We start from the raw sequence: 26,106 nt of genomic DNA, 5'->3' as shown, positions 1-26,106 counted from the left end.
AATTATAGACTTCTTAATCTGAGATTTAAAATGGACATCTTATATACAAAATAGAAATAGACCCACAGACATTGAAAATAAACTTGTGGTTACCAGAGGGGAAAGCGGGTAATAAATTAGGAGTTTGGGATTAACATATACACACTACTATATAAAAAATAGATAAACAACAAGGACCTACTTTATAGCACAGATAACTGTACACAATATTTTTAATCACCTATAAGTGAAAAGAATCTGAAAAAGAGTATACATATATGTTTGTGCATACCTATATTATATATGCAGCATATAATATGTATACATATATATAAACAACTGAATCACTTTGCTGTACATCTGAAATTAATACAACATTGCAAATCAACTATACCCTAATAAAAAAAATTAAGTAAATAAAATGGACAAACAGTTTGACTGTTTATGGCGAATGTTGTGGGTAAGTGTTTATAGGTTTCTCAGGTGGAAGTTGCTGGAACTAATCTCAATTGTGACCAGCCAGAAATGATAAACATATGTGAGTCCAAAGGCAAAAGAGAATGACTGTTACATTAAACACCTAGTTCACACCTTAGCAAGGAGGAAATGGCTGTATTCATCCTTAAAGAACAATGAGGCCTGATTAGGATCGAAGCAGCAAGAGATCTTTAAATCAGAGGAATGAGATTACCAATGTTTGATAACTTTTCAATAGAACATAATGTGGCATTAAGAAGCAATAGAAAAAACCAACCAATTTGACTCTGGTGTTCTTTCTGTGTATGAAAGCTGAATTGGTCTTTTTGAATGGGACAGGAATCCTGAGTTGTTGGACAATTTACACAGAGATCCCAGAAGGTTGTGTACGATTTCTTGCCAATAAAGTATTATTAACATCCAGCACAGCAATGAAGAGCTGCCACTGTATGTACACTCCAGATTTAAGGAGTAGTTTTGGATATGTAACAAGAATAAGTTAGGATAGTGTTTTCCTTGTCCTAGAGCAAAGTTAGCAGTGTGAGAATGTCTCTTCCACAGCTTTTCACTGCACTTCATTTGCATAGGTGACGCAACAAAACTGGAGTCTAATTTAAATGTTTAGTCCTAATTCTTGATAACAAAAACATTAAAATGCCTTTTAGAGGAATATTTTTATAATCTTAAAGTGGAAATCTTACTCTACTTATAGTTTAAAGTCACATAAAGACAATACAATAAAAAGGAAGGAAATTATTAAGTATCTTGGAACTTTTGAAGTTTTTTCTCCTCACAGAGGGGCTACTATTTTTGATTGTTAATCACTACCACTCTGGTACTTACATCCAAGGTAAAACTATCCTAATGGATTTGCACAAAAATGCTTATCTTATAATGGTAAATAAACAGATGGTGAATATAGGAAAATATACCATAAATTAAAGTGAATAGAAATTAAGGCAAATAGAAGAGTGAATAATTGGTTACTTGAGTCTAAAATTACAAGCATGTGTTACAAAATACAGCATCAAATGTTAGTGTGTTTAACAAGCAGTGCTCAAAGAAATTAGGGAGAGTCTTTAGAACCCAGTTATGAAACAAGTTTAAAAGCAAACATTTATCATGATATTCAAGACAAGTAGTATGAATAAATTCAAGATTTTTGTCAGTTATAAAGCTTCTCTATCTATGTATTCTGTATAATGCTAACATTTCTTCTACTAAGCTGTTTTTAAAATGATGCTATATCTAGAAAAATAAATGGTATCTTAAAATGAAAAAAAATTATGATCATATGTTTTATTTAAGAAGCAACTACCTGAGATTTCTTTGGGGCTAAAGTGGGTTTTATTTTCAGCTTCATCAACAGAAGCTGAATAGATTAGGGTTCTCCAGAGAAACAGAACCAACAGGAGATTATATATATATGTATATATATATATATATAAAGTTTTATTATAAGTTATTAGCTTAGCAACTAAAGAGGCTGAGAAACGCCATCCTCTGTAGTCTACAAAGAGGAAAACCAGGATTCCCAAAGGGGTTAAGTCCCAGTTTGAGGGCAAAATAAGAGTGATATTCCAGGTCAAACATTCAGGTAGGGAGTCAACGCAACCTTCCTCCACCTTTTGTTCTATTTAGGCCCTGGATGAATTGAGTGATTCCACTCACTTTGGGAAGTCGTTGTTGTTCAGTTGCTCCGTCATCTCTGACTCTTTGTGATCCCATGGACTGCAGCACAGCAGCTTCCCTGTCCTCCACTATCTCCTGGAGTTTGCTCAAGTTTATGTCCATTGAATCAGTGATGCTATCTAACTATCTCATGCTCTGCCACGCTCTTCTCCTCAACCCTTTGCATCAGGTGGTCAAAGTACTGGCACTTCAACTTTAGCATCAGTACTTTCAATGAATATTCCAGATTGATTTCCCTTAGGATTGACAGGTTTGATCTCCTTGCAATCCAAGTGACTCTTAAGAATCTTTTTCAGCACTACAGTTTGAAAGCATACTCCTTTGGGAGGAACAATCGGCATAACTCATTTCACCAAGTCAAGTGATAATTGCTTCCAGAAACACCCTTGCAGGTACACTGGAATAATGTTAACCAGATATCTGAGTGTCCTGTGCTCCACTCAAGGTGATACATAAAATTAACCGTAATACTGAATCTCCAAAGGAGTTTCTTATCTCAAAAACTTATAGTAGTATGCATCTCTTAAGCAATCCAAGTGCTTACTGATCCAGCTAGACACAGAAAACCCTGGATTAAGATATAAATGTTAAAACATATGCAAAACAATACAATTAAGGTATACCAAACCCTTATTTAAGTCTTCCCTGGTGGTTCAGGGGTAAAGAACCCACTTACCAATGCCAGTGTGGGAGACATGAGTTCGATACCTGGGTCAGGAAGATGCTCAGGAGAAGGAAATGGCAACCCACTCCAGTATTCTGACCTGGAGAATCCCAGAGCATGGCAGACTGCAGTCCATGGGGTCGCAAAAGAGGCGGACACAACTTAGTGACTAAACAACAACAAAACCCTTACCTTGCTCAAATTCATTTCACTTTCCTTCAAAATCTACACTATTTTCAGTCTGGAAATCCCAAAGAAGAAGGATTATAACAATGTTAGAAATTCATAGAGGCCACCCTTCCTCTTCACTCAAGCTTCCTGCTAAAATTACATATACATGCATAATTTAAACAACCATATAATATATATATTACACATATATTAATATACATATTATATATATATAAGGGCCTCCCAGGTAGTGCTAGTGGTAAAGAATCTTCCAATACAGGAGACACAAGAGACAGCTTCGATCTCTGGATCAGGAAGGTGGTCTTATGGAGGAAATGACAATCCACTCCAGTATTATTGCCTGGAAAATTCCATGGGCAGAGGTGCCTGGGAGAAACAGTCCATGGGGTTGCAAGGATTGGACATGACTGAGTGACTGAACACATAGGAAGACACATATATAATATAAATGACTTCCCTGACCTCTCTAATTATAAACACATAACACACATATTGCCCTCAGTCAGATCCTCACATATCATTTTATTTAGCTTTATGATAATTTTTACTATTTAAAATTACTTAAAATTTATGTGTTTTATTTATTTTCTACACATTCCATTAGGGTGTTCACAGAGGAGGGTATAGCCATGAATTAACAGTGATGTTTCTAAAGTGGTGTTCAATGTAAATGTTGCATATGTGGTTCACTGGGAGTGTCTATCAAATTTGTCATTGAAGATAAGTAGAGATTATATTCCTGGAAGAAATAATCATTATGAAGAAATAATCTTCTAGCTGTGGTACATATATACAATGGAATATTATTTAGCCATAAAAAGGAATATATTTGAATCAGTCTTCATGAGGTGGATGAACCTAGAGCCTATTATACAGAGAGAGATAAGCCAAAAAAAGAAAAGCAATTATTGGGTACTAACACATAAAAGCAGAGACATTACTTTGCCAACAAAGGTCCATCTAGTCAAGGCTATGGTTTTTCCAGTGGTCATGTATGGATGTGAGAGTTGGACTGTGAAGAAAGCTGAGTGCTGAAGAACTGATGCTTTTGAACTGTGGTGTTGGAGAAGACTCTTGAGAGTCCCTTGGACTGCAAGGAGATCCAACCAGTCCATTCTAAAGGAGATCAGTCCTGGGTGTTCATTGGAAGGACTGATGCTAAAGCTGAAACTCCAATACTTTGGCCACCTCATGAGAAGAGTTGACTCATTGGAAAAGACCCTAATGCTGAGAGGGATTGGGGGTAGGAGTAAAAGGAGACAATAGAGGATGAGATGGCTGGATGGCATCACCGACTTGATGGACATGGGTTTGGGTGAACTCCCGGAGTTGGATGGACAGGGAAGCCTGGCATGCTACAGTTCATGGGGTTGCAAAGAGTTGGACATGACTAAGCGACTCAACTGAACTGAACACACACACACACACACACACACACACACACACACACACGCATATATATATATATATAATCTAGAAAAATGGTACTGATGAACCTATTTGAAGAGCAGCAATGGAGACACAGACTTTAAGAGCAGACTGATGGACACAGCTGTGGTGGGAAAGGAGAGTGGGATGTATGGAGAGAGTAGCATGGACACATACATTACTATATGTAAAATAGTTAGCCAATGGGAATTTGCTGTATGGCTCAGGGAACTCAATCCAGGGCTCAGTGGAGGGAAGTGGGAGGAATATTCAAGTGGCAGGGTACATGGGTAAACCTATGTCTGATTCATGTTGAGGTTTGATAGAAATCAATGCAATACTGTAAAGCAATTATCCTTAAATTAAAAATAAATTTAATAAAAAAATATGCTTCTAGAAAAATATTTGGACAAGCAAATATTGGAAAGGGTTGAACAATCTTAGAAATAATCAGCTATAGCCATAGGAAGTCTACTAATCATAATGTTATTCTTCTGTTGCCTCATTTTCATTTGAGAAGGCATTTTAATAATTTAGTTTTTCTATTTTGCTTCCAATTTTCAGCTTGCTTCTTCACTCCATTGATGCTCTAAATTACTTATCAGTATTTACATAATTTCTTAGCAGTAAACTAAAATTCTTCTTGATGTTTAAAAGTGTCACTGGTTAATTTAAAAGATGGGCTTATATAAAATGCTATCACTTTCATTTACAAAGATCCTCTAGAATTAAAGACTTTTTTAACAAGCCACCTGAAATTTGCAAGAGCTGGATTCGATCCCTGGGTTGGGAAGATCCCCTGGAGAAGGGAAAGGCTACCCACTCCAGTATCCTGGTCTGGATAATTCCATGGACTGTATAGACCATGAGGTCACAAAGAGTTGGACACGACTGAGTGACTTTCACTTTCACTTAACTTTGGCTTCTTGAAAGGTTCTTCCTTTCCTTAACTTTAAAAAGGAGTGATTTTTAAGGGTAAGAATTACAACATTCATATACAAATAAATACTATAATTACATACTTAGAGAAAAACAATTGCCAGAAATATACAAAAATATGAGAATAGTGGGAAAAAAGAGACAAGGTTAACACAATATCTGAGCTTATAAATGAGCCTGAGTTAGAATAGCTTCATTAAATGGTTTGTTGAAGATGAAAAACTAGGTATGAAGGAGATACTGAATAAAATATTGTGTAATTGGATTTAACAGAAAAAAAGATTTATAAAATTTCATCAATTTGAAATAAGATTAAAAATAATTCTATTCTTTTTGACTTCTGCCATATGAATCCAAGATAAATATAAAACTAAAAATGGATGATGTTGTGCTTGGTGCTGTGGATAATTTTTAAAAGTGCTAAGATATGTATTCTGCTTTCAGTAATATTAGATTCACGAATATGATCAAGAGTAGTGTGCAAAAGGGGAAACACTTAAATGTCAGGGGGTGTTCAGAGACATGGGATCACTTCTGACTGGAACGATTAGGAGAGGTTTTATCAAGAAAACAGCCTTGATTCTTGTCTGGAAAGGATAAGTAAGCTTTTGTCTTTGGCTGTGGGCAATAGAATAATAGGGCTCCCCTGGAGGCTCAGTTACTAAAGAATTTGCCTGCAATGCTGGAGATGCCAATTCACTAGCTGGGTTGGGAAGATCCCTTGGAGAAGGAAGTGGCTACTCACTCTAACATTCTTGTCTGGAAAATTCCATGACCAGAGGAGCCTGGTGGCTACAGTCTATGGGGTCACAAGAGTCAGCAATAACATAGCGACTAAACCACCAATGGAGTTTTCTGGATAAACAATGATATATAACTGGAAAACACAATGTGTATATATATAGAGAGACCTATGAACATTCTCCTTGTTGAAATTTGAGAACTGGTAGAGAGTACATAGGGAGGCAATGGCAACCCACTCCAGTACTCTTGCCTAGAAAATCCCACGGATGGAGGAGCCTGGTAGGCTGCAGTCCATGGGGTTGCTAAGAGTCGGGCATGGCTGAGTGACTTCATTTTCACTTTTCACTTTCATGCATTGGAGAAGGAAATGGCAACCCATTCCAGTGTTCTTGCCTAGAGAATCTCAGGGACAAAGGAGCCTAGTGGGCTGACATCTATGGGGTCACACAGAGTCGGACATGGCTGAAGCAACTTAGCAGCAGCACATAAGGAGGTAATGCTAGAAATTCTGTATGCAACTAGTTCATATAAACCTTGAGGGGAAGTAGAATTTTATTTTATTGGTGATGGAAAAGCAGTGCATATTTTTTTTTCCCCCACAAGAGCCTGGTATGATCATTGTTGTGTTTTAGGGTAAACATCTAATACCAGTGGGTACAAATAATAGGAAAAAATATTTTATACTAAAATGATTTTCAAGGTCCAGACAAATAGAATCTTCTGGAGTAGAAATCAGTTGCCTATGATAATAAGGTTGAAACTAAATTTAAGATGTCACAGGTACTTATGAAAGATGATGAAATGGCAAAGCAAAATTAAAGCAATTTATCAGTGATTATTGTTATAACAATGCTTAAAACTTTAATAAAATTTTACATATATGGGTTATATATGTATACATATACATCTTATAAATTTTCCTCAATTGGAAATTGTTTGATTTCTTTTTTGTTTTTTTTGCAAGATTAGAATAGAATTTTTTTTTTTTTTAAGAGAGGGACCACAGAATTGAATGTAATTTTCATTTCATCATATTGAGAAACCTGTTATGGACTGAATTGTGTCTTCCTCAAAGAAGATATTAAAGTCCTAAACTTCAGTACCTCAAAATGTGATCTTATTTGGAAATAGGTTTTGCAGACATAATTAGCTAAAAGGAAGCCATACATATATGTCATATATATATAAGTTAAGTTCAGTCGCTCAGTCATGTCAGACTCTGTGATCCCATGAATCACAGCACAACAGGCCTCCCTGTCCATCACCAACTTCAGGAATTCACTCAAACTCAACCCACTCTAGTACTCTTGCCTGAAAAATTCCATGGACAGAGGAGCCTTGTAAACTACAGTCCATGGGGTCGTAAAGAGTCGGGCACAATTGAGTGATGTCACTTAACTTCAGTTCATGTCCATCAAGTCAGTCTTGCCATCCAGCCATCTCATCCTCTGTCTTCTTCCTCTCCTCCTGCCCCCAATCCCTCCCAGCATCAGGGTCTTTTCCAATGAGTCAACTCTTTGCATGAGGTGGCCAAAGTACTGCAGTTTCAGCTTTAACATCCATCCTTCCAGTGAACACCCAGGACTGATCTCCTTTAGGATGGACTGGTTGGATCTCCTTGCAGTCCAAGGCACTCTAAAGAGTCTTCTCCAACACCACAGTTCAAAAGCATCAATTCTTTGGTGTTCAGCTTTCTTCACAGTCCAACTCTCACATCCATATGTGACCACAGGAAAAACCATAGCCTTGACTGGATGGACCTTAGTTGGCAAAGTAATGTCTCTGCTTTTCAATATGCTATCTAGGTTGGTCATAACTTTCCTTCCAAGGAGTAAGTGTCTTTCAATTTCATGGCTGCAGTCACCATCTACAGTGATTTTGGAGCCCCCCAAAATAAAGTCTGACACTGTTTCCACTGTTTCCCCGTCTATTTCCCATGAAGTGATGGGACCAGATGCCGTGATCTTCGTTTTCTGAACGTTGAGCTTTAAGCCAACTTTTTCCTTTCCTCTTTCACTTTCATCTAGAGGCTTTTTAGTTCCTCTTCATTTTCGGCCATAAGGGTGGTGTCATCTGCATATCTGAAGGTATTGACATTTATCCTGGCAATATTGATTCCAGCTTGTGTTTCTTCCAGCCCAGCGTTTCTCATGATGTGCTCTGCATGTAAGTTAAATAAGCAAGGTGACAATATACAAATTTGACGTACTCCTTTTCCTATTTGGAACCAGTCTGTTGTTCCATGTCCAGTTCTAACCGTTACTTCCTGACCTGCAATAGGTTTCTCAAGAGCAGGTCAGGTGGTCTGGTATTCCCATCTCTTTCAGAATTTTCCACAGTTCATTGTGATCCACACAGTCAAAGGCTTTGGCATAGTCAGTAAAGCAGAAATAAATGTTCTTATGGAGCTCTCTTGCTTTTTCTATGATCCAGAGGATGTTGGCAATTTGATCTCTGGTTCTTCTGCCTTTTATAAAACCAGCTTGAAGATCTGGAAGTTCATGGTTCACTTATTGCTGAAGCCTGGCTTAGAGAATTTTGAGCATTACTTTACTAGCATGTGAGATGAGTGCAATTGTGTGGTAGTTTGAGCATTCTTTGGCACTGCCTTTCTTTTGGATTGGAATGAAAACTGACCTTTTCCAGTCCTGTGGCCACTGCTGAGTTTTCCAAATTTGCTGGCATATTGAGTGCAGCACTTTCACAGCATCATCTTTCAGGATTTGAAACAGCTCATCTGGAATTCCATCACCTTCACTAGCTTTGTTCATAGTGATGCTTTCTAAGGCCCACTTGACTTCACATTCCAGGATGTCTGGCTCTAGATGAGTGATTGCATCATCATGATTATCTGGGCCATGAAGCTCTTTTTCATACAGTTCTGTGTATTCTTGCCACCTCTTCTTAATATCTTCTGCTTCTGTTAGGTCCATAATATTTCTGTCCTTTATCGAGCCCATCTTTGCATGAAATATTCCCTTGGTATCTCTGATTTTCTTGAAGAGATCTCTAGTCTTTCCTATTCTGTTGTTTTCCTCTATTTCTTTGCATTGATCGCTGAAGAAGGCTTTCTTATCTCTCCTTGCTATTCTTTGGAACTCTTTATTCAGATGCTTATATCTTTCCTTTTCACTTCTCTTCTTTTCAGAGCTATTTGTAATGCCTCCCCAGACAGCCATTTTGCTTTTTTGCATTTCTTTTCCATGGGGATGGTCTTGATCCCTGTCTCCTGTACAACGTCACGAACTTCCATCCATAGTTCATCAGGCACACTATCTATCAGATCTAGACCCTTAAATCTATTTCTCACTTCCACTGTATAATCTTAAGGGATTTGATTTAGGTCATACCTGAATGGTCTAGTGGTTTCTCCCATTTTCTTCATTTTAAGTCTGAATTTGGCAATAAGGAGTTTATTATCTGAGCCACAGTCAGTGCCCGATCTTGTTTTTGCTGACTGTATAGAGCTTCTCCATCTTTGGCTGCAAAGAATATAATCAATTTGATTTCAGTGTTGACCATCTGGTGATGTCCATGTGTAGCGTCTTCTCTTGTGTTGTTGGAAGAGAGTGTTTGCTATGACCATTGCGCTTTCTTGCCAAAACTCTGTTATCCTTTGCCTTGCTTCATTCTGCATTCCAAGGCCAAATTTGCCCATTACTCCAGGTGTTTCTTGACATCCTACTTTTGCATTCCAGGCCCCTATGAAAGGACATCTCTTTTGGGTGTTAGTTCTAAAAGGTCTTGTAGGTCTTCATAAAACTGTTCAACTTCAGCTTCTTCAGTGTTACTGGTTGGGGCATAGGCTTGGATTACTGTGATATTGAATGGTTTGCCTTGGAAATGAACAGAGATCATTCTGTCATTTTTGAGATTGCATCCAAGTACTGCATTTTGGACTCTTTTGTTGACCATGATGGCTACTCCATTTCTTCTAAGGGATTCCTGCCTACAGTAGTAGATATAACGGTCATCTGAGTTAAATTCACCCATTCCAGTCCATTTTAGTTCTCTGATTCCTAGAATGTCGACATTCACTCTTGCCATCTCCTGTTTGACCACTTCCAATTTGCCTTGATTCATGGACCTGACATTCCAGTTTCCTATGGATTACTGCTCTTCACAGCATGGGGCCTTGCTTCTATTACCAGTCACATCCACAACTGGGTATTGTTTTTGCTTTGGCTCCGTCCCTTCATTCTTTCTGGAGTTATTTTTCCACTGATCTCCAGTAGCATATTGGGCACCTACCAACCTGAGGAGTTCCTCTTTCAGTATCCTATCATTTTGCCTTTTCATACTGTTCATGGGGTTCTCAAGGCAAGAATACTGAAGTGGTTTGCCATTCCCTTCTCCAGTGGACCACGTTCTGTCAGACCTCTCCACCATGACTCGCCCATCTTGGGTGGCCCCACATGGCATGGCTTAGTTTCATTGAGTTAGATAATGCTGTGGTCTATATGATCAGATTGGCTGGTTTTCTGTGATTTTGGTTTCAGTGTGTCTGCCCTCTGATGCTCTCTTGCAACACCTACCCTCTTACTTGGGTTTCTCTTACGTGGGACGTGAGTTATCTCTTCATGGTGCTCCAGCAAACCGCAGCCTCTGCTCCTTACCTTGGACGAAGGTATCTGCTCACGGCTGCCCCTCTTGACTTTGAAGGTGGAGTAGCTTCTCTCGGCCCTCCTGCACCTGCGCAGCTGCCGCTCCTTGGACATTGGGTAGTTCCTCTCAGCCGCCTCCTCTGACCTTGGACGTGGGTAGCTCCTCTCTGAAGCTCCTGTGCCGAGGCAGCCTGGCACTGTCAGTTGCCACCCCTGACCTTGGGCGAGAGGTCGCTCCTTTCCGCTGTGCTTCTGCGTGGTCCGGTTGCGCTTCTGCACCGTCCGGGTCCGTATCCAACTAAAAGAGCTACTAATAGCCATACATTAACAATCTGAGTCACAGAATATTGTATTACTGAATTATAACCAAGTAAAATAAATTTCATGAGTCCATAGTGATAGAACTAAATACTTAAATGAATAAATTAAATGGGGGAGACTTAACAAATCCCTCATGTAGAAGAATACCAAATAATTTATGTATATACCCCACCTTCAAGGAGGTAAAACATAACTCCACATTTCTTTAGTGGGGGTTGTGCATGCTGCTGCTGCTGCTAAGTCGCGTCAGTCGTGTCCAACTCTGCGTGACCCCATAGACTGCAGCCCACTAGGCTTCTCTGTCCCTGGGATTCTTCAGGCAAGAATACTGGAGTGGGTTGACATTTCTTTCTCCAGGGCATGAAAGTGAAAAGTGAAAGTAAAGTCGCTCAGTCGGTCTGACTCTTAGCGACCCTGTGGACTGTAGCCCACCAGGCTCCTCTGTCCATGGGATTTCCCAGGCAAGAGTACTGGAGTGGGGTGCCATTGCCTTCTCCAGGGGTTGTGCATAGTGATTCCTAAGTGTACAGTATGGAAAAGGGAAAAATCTTATGGTTGAGAAACCTAACACTAACTGAGCCTGGCCTTCAACAGTGATAAATGAGGTGAATAGTATACACCTGTGGAGAAGGCAATGGCAACCCACTCCAGTATTCTTGCCTGGAAAATCCCATGCACAGAGGCGCTTGGTAGGCTGCAGTCCATGGGGTTGCAAAGAGTCGGACACGACTGAGCGACTTCACTTTCGCTTTTCACTTTCATGCACTGGAGAAGGAAATGGCAGCCCACTCTAGCGTTCTTGGCTGGAGTATCCCAGGGACAGCGGAGCCTGGTTGGCTGCTATCTATGGGGTCGCACAGAGTCGGACACGACTGAAGCGACTTAGCAGCAGCAGAAGAAGCATACACCTGTATTACTTTCCTAGGGCTGTTATAACAAAGAACAACAAAGTAGAGGGTTTAAATAAAATAAATTAATCATGTCACAGTCAAATCCAAAACCAAGGTATAGCAGGACCATGCTCTCTCGAAAGTTCTAGGGCAGAATCTGTTCCATGGTTTTTTCCTGGGTTTTAGGGTCTCCACCAATCTTTGACATTCCTTGGCTTGCAGCTGCTTAACTGCAGTCTTTGCTTTCACTAACAAAAGTGGCCTTCTCTTTGTGTCTTCACAGGTTCTGTTCTTATAAGAACACCAGGCATATTGTATTAGGCATCCACCCTACTCTGGTAGGACTTTTTTCCCAAATAAGATCATATGTTAAGATACTGAGATTTAGAACCTTATATATCCTTCTTTATTTTTTTGGAGGAGGCGTACAACCCATATGGTTTAGTTGCTAAGTCAGATCCAATTCTTGTGACCCTATGGCCTGTCAGGATCCTTTGTCCATGTGATTTTTCAGTCAAGAATACTGGAGTAGTTTGCCATTTCCTTCTCCAAGGGATCTTCCGAACTCAGGGATTGAACCTGGATGCCTGCACTGCAGCCAGATTCTTTACCAAGCTTTACTGAGCTACCAGGAAAGATATCATGGGACGAACATGGCACTTTACTTTTTACTCCTAAAAAAACGTAATTTCATTTTAACCATGAAAAATAATCAGACAAAGCCCAGTTGAGGAATAATTTACAAAATACTTGCCCAATACTCCTCAAGATTATCAAGGTCACAAAAAAACAGGAAGTCTGAGAAACTTTCAACCTAGAGCTGTTTAAGTAGAGTTTACCATAAGTCAGTGTAATGTGATGTTCTTGATAGCACCCTGGGACAAAAAAGGAAAATCTGTAACAACAAAGGAAATATAGCTAAAATGTGGACTTTAGTTAATTAACGTATCAATGTGAGAGGGTGCTCAGTCATGTCTGACTCTTTTGCAACTCCATAGACTGTAGCTGCCAGGCTTCTCCATCAGTGGGATTTCCCAGGCAAGAATACTGGAGAGGGGTGCCAGTTCCTTCTTCAGGGAATCTTCCCAAACCAGGGATCAAACCCAGGTCTCTTGCATGTCCTGAATTGCAGGCAGATTCTTTACTGTTGAGCCACTGGGAAGCCACCAATGTATCAATATTATAACACTAATGTAATAAATGTACCCGAATTAAATTTAATGCAGGATATGTGGGAATTCTTTATATTTTCTTTAGATTTTTTTCTTTAAATATAAAGCTGCTCTAATATTAAATGTTTATTAAAAAATACAGTTACTATCACAATTAGAAAATGAGGTAACACATGTAAAAGCTTTGCATAATGTATTACATATAACAGATGTTATACAGTAGCTATTATTTATGTTTCATTTTCAAATATCAACATAAATGTTGAATAATAACTATTAATAACAAGTGAAATAAATCCACATTTCCAACATTGGCCTCCTCCTCCCTGTTTTTAATATAGCATGCTAAATGTGTATATCCTGCTGGGATCTGCAATGATTGAACATGGTTTAGCAAATTCATAATTTGTGTTAGTTTTCAGATTGCTATTGTCAAATTTAATAGTTTAAGTAGAAGTTCTGTCTTCATTATAATAAATGGAAATGAAGTGGAATTGTAAAAAAGCATTACATTCAATTATGTTTTAAATCTCTGGGTAGAGAGACAAACTCAATATCCATATGAAGATGGTTTTGAGACAGGCTGGCACTTGGGATCTGGGACCCTCTGCTGCACTGCTTGCACCTGGACAAATGTCTCCTGGAGCAGCAGAATTCAAAGTCATTTTAAATAACCGTGTGTATATGCAGTTGTGGGAAACTGAGAACAATAAGATATAAAAGACCAAAAACCCAACTGCCACTTCTGAGGCATTGGGAGCAAAGCAGGGCACTGCAAATGATCCCTATACACAGCTCCACCCAGGAGGTGGGCAGACCACTCAAACCAACCCTCTGACCCGATCCCTGGATGCACCTCTACCCTCATGCCATTTTAGGGACCAGTTTGCCCCCCTCCCCTCTAGGGAGCCAGAAAGGGAGGGAACTCGTTACTTGTTCTTGTGCCCTCCTGCTGCAGCACAAGTCCCAATAAAACTTTGCATGAACTTCTTGTCTGTCCTCTTATCAATTTTTATTGATTAAGGAATACAAGAACTTGGGTCAGTAATGGTTTGGATCAAGAAATGTGAAGCTATTATAGATACTCGCATTCCTTGGGGATGTTCATGTGGCTGTATAATCGTGGTTGCTTGGTTCATGTAGTTCAAAGAGACTTGAGTCTTCGTGAAGAATATTCTGCTCAAGTGAAAGAGACTTGAAGCCCATGTTTTGGAAATGCAGAGGAAGAGTCTGAGGCTTCTGGGTTCTGATAAGGTAAGAATCTAGGGTTCAGTCAGGACACTTTTTGTAGGGTTCCACAGAATCTCACGACTTCCCAAGTGACGCTACTGGTAAAGAATCCACCTGCCAATGAAGGAGATGCCAGAGATGAGGGTTTGATCCTTGAATCAGGAAGATCCCTTGGAGTAGGAAATGGTTACTCGCTACTCTGTTCTTGCCTGGGAAATCCCATGAACAGAGGGGCCTGGCGGGCTACAGTTCATGGGGTCTCTAAAGACTCAGACAGAACTGAGCACACACACATGCACAGAATCCTATCCCATGTATTACTCTTTGTTCAAAGTAGTCCTCACCTCCCTCACTGACTGCTCCAAAATCAGGAAACTTGTTTCCCCTCAGATCACCTTCCTCCTCACCTCAGGGCTTTTGCACTCTCTCTGCTGGAAACATTCCTCCCCATTGCTGGCTCTCTCTTCTCTTGGCCTTGCTTAAGGGTTACTCTCAGTGAAGGATTTATTTTCCCCCATATTTAAATTGCAGTGATATTTCCACCCAGTTCCCATCCCCTTTCCTTATCTTTCCTTCTTCATAGAATTGGTCTCTCTCTGACATGTCATATAATTTTCAAAATTTGGTTTATTGATTGTGTCCTGTCACCACATGGAAGACCAACTTTGGCCTGTTTTGTTCTCTGTTGTAACTGAGAGCCTGAAACAGTGCTTGACACATGCAGGGCATTCAGCAAATATTTGCAGAATAAGAGGATAGCCAAAAAAATATTAATGAGTTCCTTATTTAATGAAGTTCTATAGTAATATGCTTTAGGCTTACTTTCAAACATAATTTACTGTTTTGCTTACTTAGGAAATTTTATTTTTACACATTATAAACAAAACAAAAGTGCATATTATGTTATAGAATTTTTAAATCTTCATGGAATCATTATTAATTAAAAAATGTTATTATTATGGTTTTAGGCAATAATATAATCTGCTAAATCTCAAGGATGTAGTCAAATGCAAAGATCTTATGAGGACACATAATATCAGAATATTTTGCTTTTTAAAACACCTTATTAGTGACTGAAATAAGATGGTTGAATATCTGTGATCTATTATTTATTTACTTTAGGTTATAGCTTGCTATTTTCAGTTGAGGATTTTCTATTCTTGAGTTATTAACATAATAGACTCTAAAGAGTTCACTGGCAACATGTTTATAGGCGATTACCCATTTATATAATAAAATAAAATGCTGTAAGTTTTATTAACATGTCATGTTTCCAGTAATACACTAAAACCCTCATAAAAACATTAATTTTGATGTATGGCATAGATGAGGATTAGATAGTAAACATGGAAAAAAACAGTGTAAATGATTAAATCCATGGATGGCCTCTAAATTAGCCATCAAATTAAAAAAAATGTATAAAGACATCAGTGTGATTAAACAAATGTGAAAGTCTGTTCAATGAACTAAGCATATAAAAGTACCATATGCATGCATACCACATGAAAAAGACAGTCTTATTCTACACTTTTATGAATGTGTGGTGTATACTTTCAATAATGTATTTTATTTTGGTCATGACACATTATCAATATAATTATATGAAAAAAAAATGGGTAGAGATTTTAAAAGATGTTATTACCTTAGGTTTTGGAGGCACAGAATTTGCCATATTCCAGTTCTTTAAATATATTTTTCTTTTCACTCCAGCTTTTGAACTAGTTAAAAGCCAATCATTTGTGCAATTTGCTTTCAGGCAAGGAAAATAATATATTGACTTTCTTCCTATATTTCTTGCTTTGTTACTGGTATTTATCTTCATAATTAACATTTATTGCATCTTTATGCTTATAAGGATGATATAAATTACTTAAAAAACTGTTTATAATAGAGTAATTAAAATGATGAAACTCAGTCCTATATATATCCCCCAGACTTGGCTTTTATAGATATTTTACATTGTCTTCAAAAATATTTTAATAACTACATAGTATTTAATAACAATAGACCACAATTTTTAACTACTCCTGCATTGTTTGAAGTGCTGGCCTTGTTTTTTGCCATTGTAAATAAAGTTATGATTAAAATCCTTGGATATTGTCCAACTTGGGTTTCTCATTAAACAGCCAAGAAGAAAGCCCGGGTGCAGTTTGCTTTTTATGGGAGGTGAAGTCAGGGAGCAGGAGATTGGGAACCAGGGAATTAAAAAGCAAGCACAGTGGGAACCATCCATACAACTGCTGTGGATAGCTTGGTTCAGTGTCCTAGGAGATGGCGGAGGAACTGTGTAGGATATATTCCAGAACTGTCTCTCCTAGGACAAGAGAAGGATTTATTCGTTTTGTGCCCCTGCCTGTCTCACTTTCCTAGGTACCCTGGATCTGAGCTAAGCCTGCTGGGTTGAGAGGTTTAGGAAGAGGTTGGGGTAGCAAAGCAGAGAGCAACTGGAGCTGGGTGTGGTCAGGGCACAGGAGATGGTCCACAGAGGCTGCAGCTGAAATGACAGGTGGCTCCAGGAGTAGCAGCAGATAGAGACACCCCTCCAGTTGGGACAGAGAGCCTGCTGCACTTAGCACTCCCAGGGCCCTCCCGTCCATAGCCTCCACCATCCCCAGTAACAGTGACTCCTTCTCAGGGCCTGATGGTGGTAACCCCTGAGCTACCTGGTGCCCACATAACCACCCCCATGGCAGTCCTGGCTCAGCCAGAACAAGAGGAGCCAGCTCCAGGACACCTCCAACCTTAGGAAAGACTTTAACGAATATAGCTGGTTCCAGTATTCCCTTTCACTTGAACTTTTCCTTTATCATGCAAACAAGGCATTATTTCTTCCATCTTAAAAAAAGAAAATCTCTCCCCTTTCCTTTCCATTATCACTGCATTTCTCGCCTTTCCTTTACAACTAAACTGAAAGCTTTCTTTCCCTCGACTCATTGTCTTATATTCCTATCCCATTTCTTATGAAAATATTTGTCAAGCTTTTGCCACTAATCCACTGAAATCTTCATTGTCAAGTTCACAAATTACCTCCTGGTCGCTAAATCCAACCTCAGACCCCTTCTTATTTGATTTGTTATCAGCAGTATTTGACACAACTGTGTCTCTTACCTTCCCTTGAAAAACTTCTTCCTTTGACTTAGAGGATTTTTCCCCCCTGTGCGTCATTGGGTGTTGCATCTGAGGCTCGTAAGATGTTTTCTCCACATTTCCCCAGATGTTGCCCCAAATTTTATAATTGGTGTAACCTGAGGCCTCAGTTCTTGGACCACATCTTTCCAATATTCTCTTTCTTAATCATCTCTTCCAGAGCTCTGGATTTAAATACTATCTGTATGCTTATCATTCCTAATTTTATATTTTTAGCTGCTCCACTGTGCTGACCTCAAAAGCCATTGTCATTCAGTCACCAAGTCATGTCCAACTCTTCGTGATCCCATGGACTGCAGCATGCCAGCCCTCCCTGTCTCTCACCATCTTCCAGAGTTTCCCTGAGTTCATGTCCATTGCATCAGTGATGCCATCCAGCCATCTCATCCTCTATCACTCTCTTCTCCTTCTGCCCTCAAACTTTCCCAGCATCAGGGTCTTTTCTAATGGTCAGCTGTTCACATTAGGTGGCCAAAATATTGGCCATATATCAAAAGCCATATATTCAGCTATCTACTGGTTCAGAGGTTAAAGCATCTGCCTACAATGTGAGAGACCTGGGTTCAATCCCTGGGTCGGGAAGATCCCCTAGAGAAGGAAATGACAACCCACTCCAGTATTCTTGCCTGGAGAATCCCATGGACGGAGGAGCCTGGTGGGCTACAGTCCACGGGGTCGCAAAGAGTCAGACATGACTGAGCGACTTCACTTTCACTTTCGTTCACTTGGATATCAATTAGGCATGTGAAACTTGTCAAAAGTAAACTCCTTATTTGCCTCTCTTACAACAAAGTCTCCTCCTCCTACTGTTTCCCACAGCTCAGAAAATGTTTCCTCTGTTTCTCCAATTTTTATGTCATTTTCTTTACCTCTTTTCTTTTCCCACATCTGTAAACCCTACTATCACTATCTCAACACATTATCTCTGGGCACCTTGCTATCTTCTTGAACCAAGATTATTGAAAATCTCTGAAGTTGTCTTTTCCCCTCTTTTCTTAATACCCGTTTGGTGCATTTAATACAAAGCTGTCAGTGATCCTGAAAGGGCCTTCCTCAGGGTATGTCATTCTGCTCAGTGTCTTCTAAGGGTGCCACGTTGCTCTGAGTACATGCCCATTATCTGTCATAGCTTATAAAGGTACACATAGTCCAGTTTCCTTTCTATCTAAGAACTCACAACCTATATCCCTCTTTCTATTTTCTTCACAGGACTCTAGCTCTTCCTTATCAAAGGCACACCAGACCTCTCTGGTGGTCTAGTGGTAAAAAATATGTTTGCAGGGGACACTGGTTTGATCCCTGGTCCAGGAAGATTCCACATACCATAGGGCAACTAAGCCCTAGTGTTACAACTACTAAGCCTGCACTCTGGAGCCATGAGCTGCAACTACTAAGGTCTGTGCACCTAGAGCCTGTGCTCTCTTAACAAGAGAAGCCACCACAATGAGAAGCTGCAAAGAAGAGTGAGCCCTTGCTCATCACAGAGAAAGCCTATGTGCAGCAAGGAATATCCAGCCTAACCAAAATAAGTAAATAAATAGTTTTTTTTAAAGCACACCAAGTACATCTATATTGAATGATGTTTGCCCTTATTGTATCCTCTGCCTAAAATGATCTCCCAGAGTTTCATCTGCATGAGTTACTATGTCACTATCTATCCCTCAGTTACTCTGACCTCTCTATTTAAATTTCCCAAATCACTTCTTTGCTGCCACTCTATACCCACTTCCCTCTATTACCAGTTTTTCCATAGTACCCATCACTATTTAATATTCCACATATTATACCTATTCTTTTGTGGGATATGTAGTCCTATCCACATGTCCATAAGTCATTTGGTCTATCCCATGAGATCCTTGAAACTGGGTCCTATCCAAAACGTCCTTGTGCATATTTGATCCATGACAAATGGTTTTGGACAGGACTAAACATCAAGGACTGTTTGGTGTGGACCAAATGTCTCCATGTAAATTGTGGACTGGATCAAACATAAGCTAATCTACTATCCTATTTTAGGTTTCCCAGTTTATTTCAGGTAACTTTCCTTAAAGAAATCATTGTTCACTTTAATAAATGCTATATTTCTAATGATAATAATAATATCTGATTTGCATTTTTCTACTGATTAGTGATGTTGAGCATCTTTTCATGTGCCTTATGGCCATCTGTATGTCTTTAGAGAAATGTCTATTTACATCTTCTGGCCATTTTTTTTTGTTTGTTTTTTGATTGGGTTGTTTGCTTGCTTGTTTGTTTGATTGAGCTGTATGCATTATGTATTTGCATATTTTGGAAATTAATCCCTTGTCAATGATACAATGAAGTGTCACTCCACACTAGTCAGAATGACCATCTTTAAAAAGTCTACAAATAATAAGTTCTAGAAAGAGTGTGAAAAAAAAAAATAAAGGAACCCTCCTATGCTGCTTTAGTGGGAATGTAAATTGATCCAGCCACTATGGAGAACAGTGTGGAGGTTCCTCTAAAAACTAAAAATAGAACTATCATATGATCCTGAAATCCCACTTTTGGACATATATTGGAAGACAATCATAACTCAAAAAGACACATGTACCCCAATGTTCATCATAGCACTATTTACAATAGCTAAGACATTGAAGCAACCTAAATGTCTATCGAAACATAAATGGATAAAGAAGATGTGGTACATATATACAATGGAATATTACTCAGAAATAAAAAGGAATAAGATAATACCATTTGTAGCAACATGGATGGACCTAGAGGTTACCATACTTAGTGAAGTTAAGTCAGACAAAGACAAATAGCATATGATATCGCATATGTGGAATCTAAAAACTGGTATAAAAGAACTTATTTACAAAGCAGAAAGAGATTCACAAGCATAGAAAGAACTTGTGGTTACAAAGGGGAAAGGTGAGGAAATTAGGAATTTGGGAGCAACATATACACACTATTATATATCGAATATATAAGTAACATAATATATATGTATACATCAAATATATAACAAGTATATAAGGACCTACTGTATAGCACAAGGAGCTGTACTCAATATTTGGTAATAACCTACATGAGAAAAGAATCTGAAAAAGAACATATATTTACTTATATGTGTGTGTGTAGATATAATTGAGTCACTTTGATGTACATTAGAAACAAACACAATATTATAAATCAATTATACTTCAATAAAAATATTTTTTAAAAAAGAATAATATCTGCATTACATTAAGCAAATATTAGAAAAAAGCAAATTAACACCTGATTTTCTATGAATGTCTCTCTGCACGTCTTCTATGCCTCAACACTTTCTGTAGAGATATGGTGCCAGTGTTGGTGCATAGAACAAAATTTTTGGTTTATGAGAACAGAAACACCCTTTAACAATATATCTGCTATATTACTCCCTGTTGGGAAAAGAATGTGTGTGTGTGTTAGTTGCTCAGTCGTGTCCGACTCTTTGCAACCCTATGGACTGTAGCCCGCCAGGCTCCTCTGTCCATGGGATTCTCCAGGCAAGAATACTGGAGTGGGTTGCCAGTTCCCTCTCCGAATAAGAATATGTAGAGCCTAAATGAAGCAATGGAAACAATAAGATATTAAACCCAATTTTTAAATTAATATTTACCTTCAAGTTAAATATCGAAACGAAGGAAAATTTCACTATGAAGTAATTATTGGGTATAAAAGATAGTCACACCATGGTTTCATAGTTTCCTTTTTGGTTCTTCTTTCTTTAAATATTGAATGACTGCATTGTGTTGGGTACCTATGAAAGCAAGTTTGTTAAGGAATTTCCTGAGATTACTAATCAATTTCCCTGTAAGAGGCAACTATGGCAATTAGAAGAAGAAGGAACTGAACTTTTATTCATCCAGTAAAGGGATGAAAACATAATGTTACTTAGGCAGGAGGGCATGCAAATATTGCCCTTATAAATAGATTTTCAAGTATAATTATACTTTACTGCTTATTAATATACTCATATCTTAATAAAATGTACAAAAAATATTCTAGGTGCTCTGTATTTCCAAATATTTTCTTTAATGTTTGAGAGGAAGATGATTGGAACATGTAGGATAAATAAATAAAAACTTTAACCACAGTTTCATCAAATGCTAAATTGTCTCTAGAGCAACATAAAAGCTTATTCTCTCCAATAAGAATCTTCACTTGAAGAATGAAACATCTTGGAATTCTTATTGAATATTTAACTCTCTAAGCCAAATTTGTCTTTACATTCAGCAAGTTCGTTGCCTAAATTTGTCTTATAAGAACCTAGAAACTGATCAATAACAAGTAAGAATGTAAACATCCTAAACGATTTAGCATTTTCACTAGGAGTAAAAATAATGGAAATCAAATTATTAGAGTTGTGATTTTCATTAAGCTGAAGATTCACTTATTTTCTAAAGGAAGAATTAACTAATGCTTTTCATATAAATCATCAAACTTTAGATAGCATTATAATGCAAAAATACAACCCAGAGCGCATTGAGGTTTGAATTGCAATTTGAAGGAAATTATTTCAAGATGTTTAGAAACTAATATGTTAAGATAATGAATAGCAGAATATTACCATTTACCAATCATATACTTAAATGAAAAAATCTCTGTCTAATGTCATGCATCTAGTTTGCATAAATGAATTATGCATGAAACTAGAAAATATTGAATTTAGTAAAATTAATAATGTCCCTTTCAAAACATATGTCCTCTCTATAATTATTAATTTATTAAAGTTAATTATGCTAATTTCATCATATTCTAAAGTTTCAATTAAATTTTTGTTCTTGTCTACTTCAAAATACAAGACCACTAAAAGACTACCAAAAAATTTAACGTATATATTTTATTTTGCTAATTAATAAAATAACAAAATAATGTTTCAAATGATGAGCTTCATACTCTTAGGTTATATTAAATATATATATTTACATATATAAAAATATATAATATGTCAATATATATTATATTGTATATAATTATATAATATTATATATAATATATATATCAACTTTATATCTATCTAAACAAGTTCTTAATTTAAAATATGATTTGTTAGAATCCTTTAGATTTATTACTTATAATTTTTTCAACCTGAATTAATTCCATTAAAAGGATTCTAAAGTTTAAAATGTATACTCATATGTGGATTAAGAAGGAATTGCAGCAAATATTGCAATCAGCAATGTTTTCCCTTTAAATTTCAGCAGTTTAAAAATAATGTCTAACATTTTACTATTTGTCTTCTGCATCATCAGATAAATTGGTTAAAATAGTTATTCATTATGTAGAGTACAAATAATTCTCATATACATCATCCTATTGTTTCCTTTCACCTTACATCTGAGATAAGCAGAAAGTTTTGTTACCATTGTTTATGAGAGGAAGAACTAAATGCTGAGATATAATTTGCCAGATTTAATATTGAAACCTATAGGTGACTAACACTAGTAACTAATTCCTTTCTTGTCTTTAAGTGCAAAAAATACTATTAAAATAGTTACTGAAATAACATAAAGTTGCTCACAGTTAACACCTGTTCTAACATACCATCCACTACCTACCAAAGTTTATCATAATATGATCTTTTTTGAAACTTTTCACAATAATATTGAATATCCACAAAGAAGTCTTATCTTGAATGAAAGAAAAGGACAAATTTGAAATTACTGAGAATGAATAGTTAGCTTTTGTGAGCTTTTCTTTGTTATTTTATTTTATTACTTAATGAGATAGCTTTCCTAATTCTAACTATGTTTGGATACCAAAAATGTAACAACACCCACTTTTACTGAGCATCTTTCAGTATCAGGCTTTATAGCACTTTTCAAAGTTTATCTTTTAAACATTTTTCTTCAAAATTTTGTTTTGTATATTACTATCCTCAGGATTTAGATAAAGAAAATCAGATTCAGGGTTTAAGTACATTGCTAAGATCATATAGTCAATGGTGGAACCAACCGAACGAGTGTTTGTTGATTGCAATTTTTCTTGCTAAGGACTATGGCTAACACTTATGCTTGATACTTATTTTCTTTGCTTTAAAACTTTGTCTATGAGCTTTTGTTTATTCGCATTTTTTAGTGGATCCATGTTATATAAAAAAGTTACAAAATATACAATTTTGTGTAAAGTGAAATTTACAAGAGGATTTAAAGCAGGATATGCTTCCCTGATGGACTTCCCTGGTGGCGCAGATGGTAAAGCATCTGCCTACAATGCGGGAGACCCCAGTTCAATCCCTGGGTTGGGAAGATCTCCTGGAGAAGGAAATGGCAACCCACTCCAATATTCTTGCCTGGAAAATCCCATGAACGGAGGAGCCTTGTAGGTTACAGTCCATGGGGTCGTAAAGAGTCGGATATGACTGAGCAACTTATGACTATGAGGCTTCCCTGATAGCTCAGCTGATAAAGAATCTGGCTGCAATACAGGAGACCTGTTTTGATTCCTGGGTTGGGAAGATCCCCTGAAGAAAGGAACAGCTACCCACTCCAGTATTCTGAGAATTCCATGGACTATACAGTCCATGAGGTCACAACGAGTGGGACACGACTGAGCATCTTCCACTTTCACTTTTTAGACAATAATGCTGGTATGTTTTCTACTAGTTCTTAGCTCTGTTATTCAGAGGCAAATACTATTCCCTTAGCCTTTGCTGAGTCATTTTAGAGATAACACTTTGGGAAACCAATCACACAACTGGTAATATACAATGCTCTGATAAAATGATCTTTATACCTTTCACTGAATAATATATCTCAGAAAGATGGAAGTACTTATTTCAGTTTCTTGGGTCAATGGTGGAATGATAGGTCACAATGTTTCTAGGTTTTGTCAAATGCTGAACTTTCGCTACAACCCAATGTCAGTAGACTGGATTTGCTGAGTGCTAGTGAGAGAACTTGTTTGATTTGATCTTTTTTGTTTTTTTTTTCCTTTTCTGTTATTTATATAAATTAAAAATTTTGGTTTTGTTTGTTAAACTCTTTGATGGAGAATTCAGTCTCAGTGGCTCCTAATAAACCCTTCTCTCCTGCTAATATGGTAGGGAATCATTCTTTGGAGCCCATGACCCCGAAAAAGAGATGGTGATTCTTCACGCTTGCTTGCATGTTTATCACAGAACTTTTTCACAAAGAATGTGATGGAAAAGTCTAAGCACCCATCTCTACTACAATGACTCTAGGGTGTGCCACTCAGTTGGCAGAACTTGCCAAAATTCTTCTCTACCCATCTTTTATTACTGGAATATAGTTTCCTGTAATTGGCTCCATACTTTGCTTACACCACACAGTGCCCTAAGGAGGCAAATATTATAGACTTTGGCATTTCAGCTGTTTGTAAAAAAATTTGTCTGTCATTATATTAAGACTTCATTGGATGCTTTCATAAGCCTTAGTTATATACTAGTAGCAGGTGTAGTGAGAGAAGAACAGGGCAGATAGTGCTTCTTGGCTGCAAATGGTGTCTATCCATAGATAGGTCCAACTTGCATTTTCTGGTTTTGTTAACAGCCATAAGGTTAGGAAAACCTGAAGTATCTGGTGACAAAAGGATTGCATCGTTTTCATTGAAAAATGCAAAAATAAAAAAACTCACTTTTCTTAATAAATTGGCCACCCAATTTGAAAATAACCACTTGAGTATGTTTCTAGGAATCATTTCCTTCCTTAGGAAAACACAAAAATCAAATTGATGTTCTTTACATTCTCATTCCTCAGCACTAATTTAAATATCATTTCTTAAACTTTGAGTGTTTTTATTGTACATTTAGGGAGATAAGATTTAGGTAAATAATGTAAGAAAATCTCCTCTTTTTTGACTACAAGGAATATTCAAGCTGCTGTTCATCAGTCCTACCCAATTACTGATGATCTACAAGTTGCCTTTTCTGCTATAACCCTAAGAATCAGGACCCCGCATCCCACTTATTTGTAGCAGAAAGACCAGGTTCACAAGTGTCCTCATTTGAAGACAACACAGAGAGCAGTTGGTATTGAACTGAGCAATGTCTTAAAGGAGTGATGGATAACTGTAATTGGGAGACCCACTACCAATGCCAATAAGAAGGCATGCCAATATCATTCCATTAGCTGGCTCCCACTTGTTTTTCTGCTGCAATTTGGGAGGCTGTGCAGGCAGCTGGGCAACTGCCTTGTGTTAATTTTTTTTTTTTCTATGCAGTCTTTGCTGGTCAGTTTTCCCCATCCTGTGTTCTACACATGTCAGCTCAAGTTCCAGTGACTCAGCTTCATACACAGCCTTGGAAAATTGCTGCCTCTTTATTCTTGCTCTTTCCAATGTATTGCATAATTTAAAAGCTATACATTACTTCTTTCATTATTTAACATCTGGGTCTCAACATCCTTTTATTCTCTCAAAAACCTCTTGGGAAAACATGTTCTGGTTTCCACTGTCTCCTCCTGCCACACTGAAACCACTCTTGAGTTGCATGCTTTTAATCAACCTAATTCCCTGGGGTACTTGATTTAATAATGGACAAATAAAGAGTATGGTGAAAGGAAAACTTCCTTATACCCTTTAGATTTTGTTACTGGGCCTGAGCATTAAAATGATGAAAGGCAGATTAATAGAAGAAAATCATATGGATTTTATTTGATAATTTCACAGGC

The sequence above is a fragment of the Ovis canadensis genome, chromosome 17, assembly GCF_042477335.2.
Source record: "Ovis canadensis isolate MfBH-ARS-UI-01 breed Bighorn chromosome 17, ARS-UI_OviCan_v2, whole genome shotgun sequence".
Classification (NCBI taxonomy): Eukaryota; Metazoa; Chordata; class Mammalia; order Artiodactyla; family Bovidae; genus Ovis; species Ovis canadensis.
Note: the sequence above shows the minus strand (reverse complement) of the source record.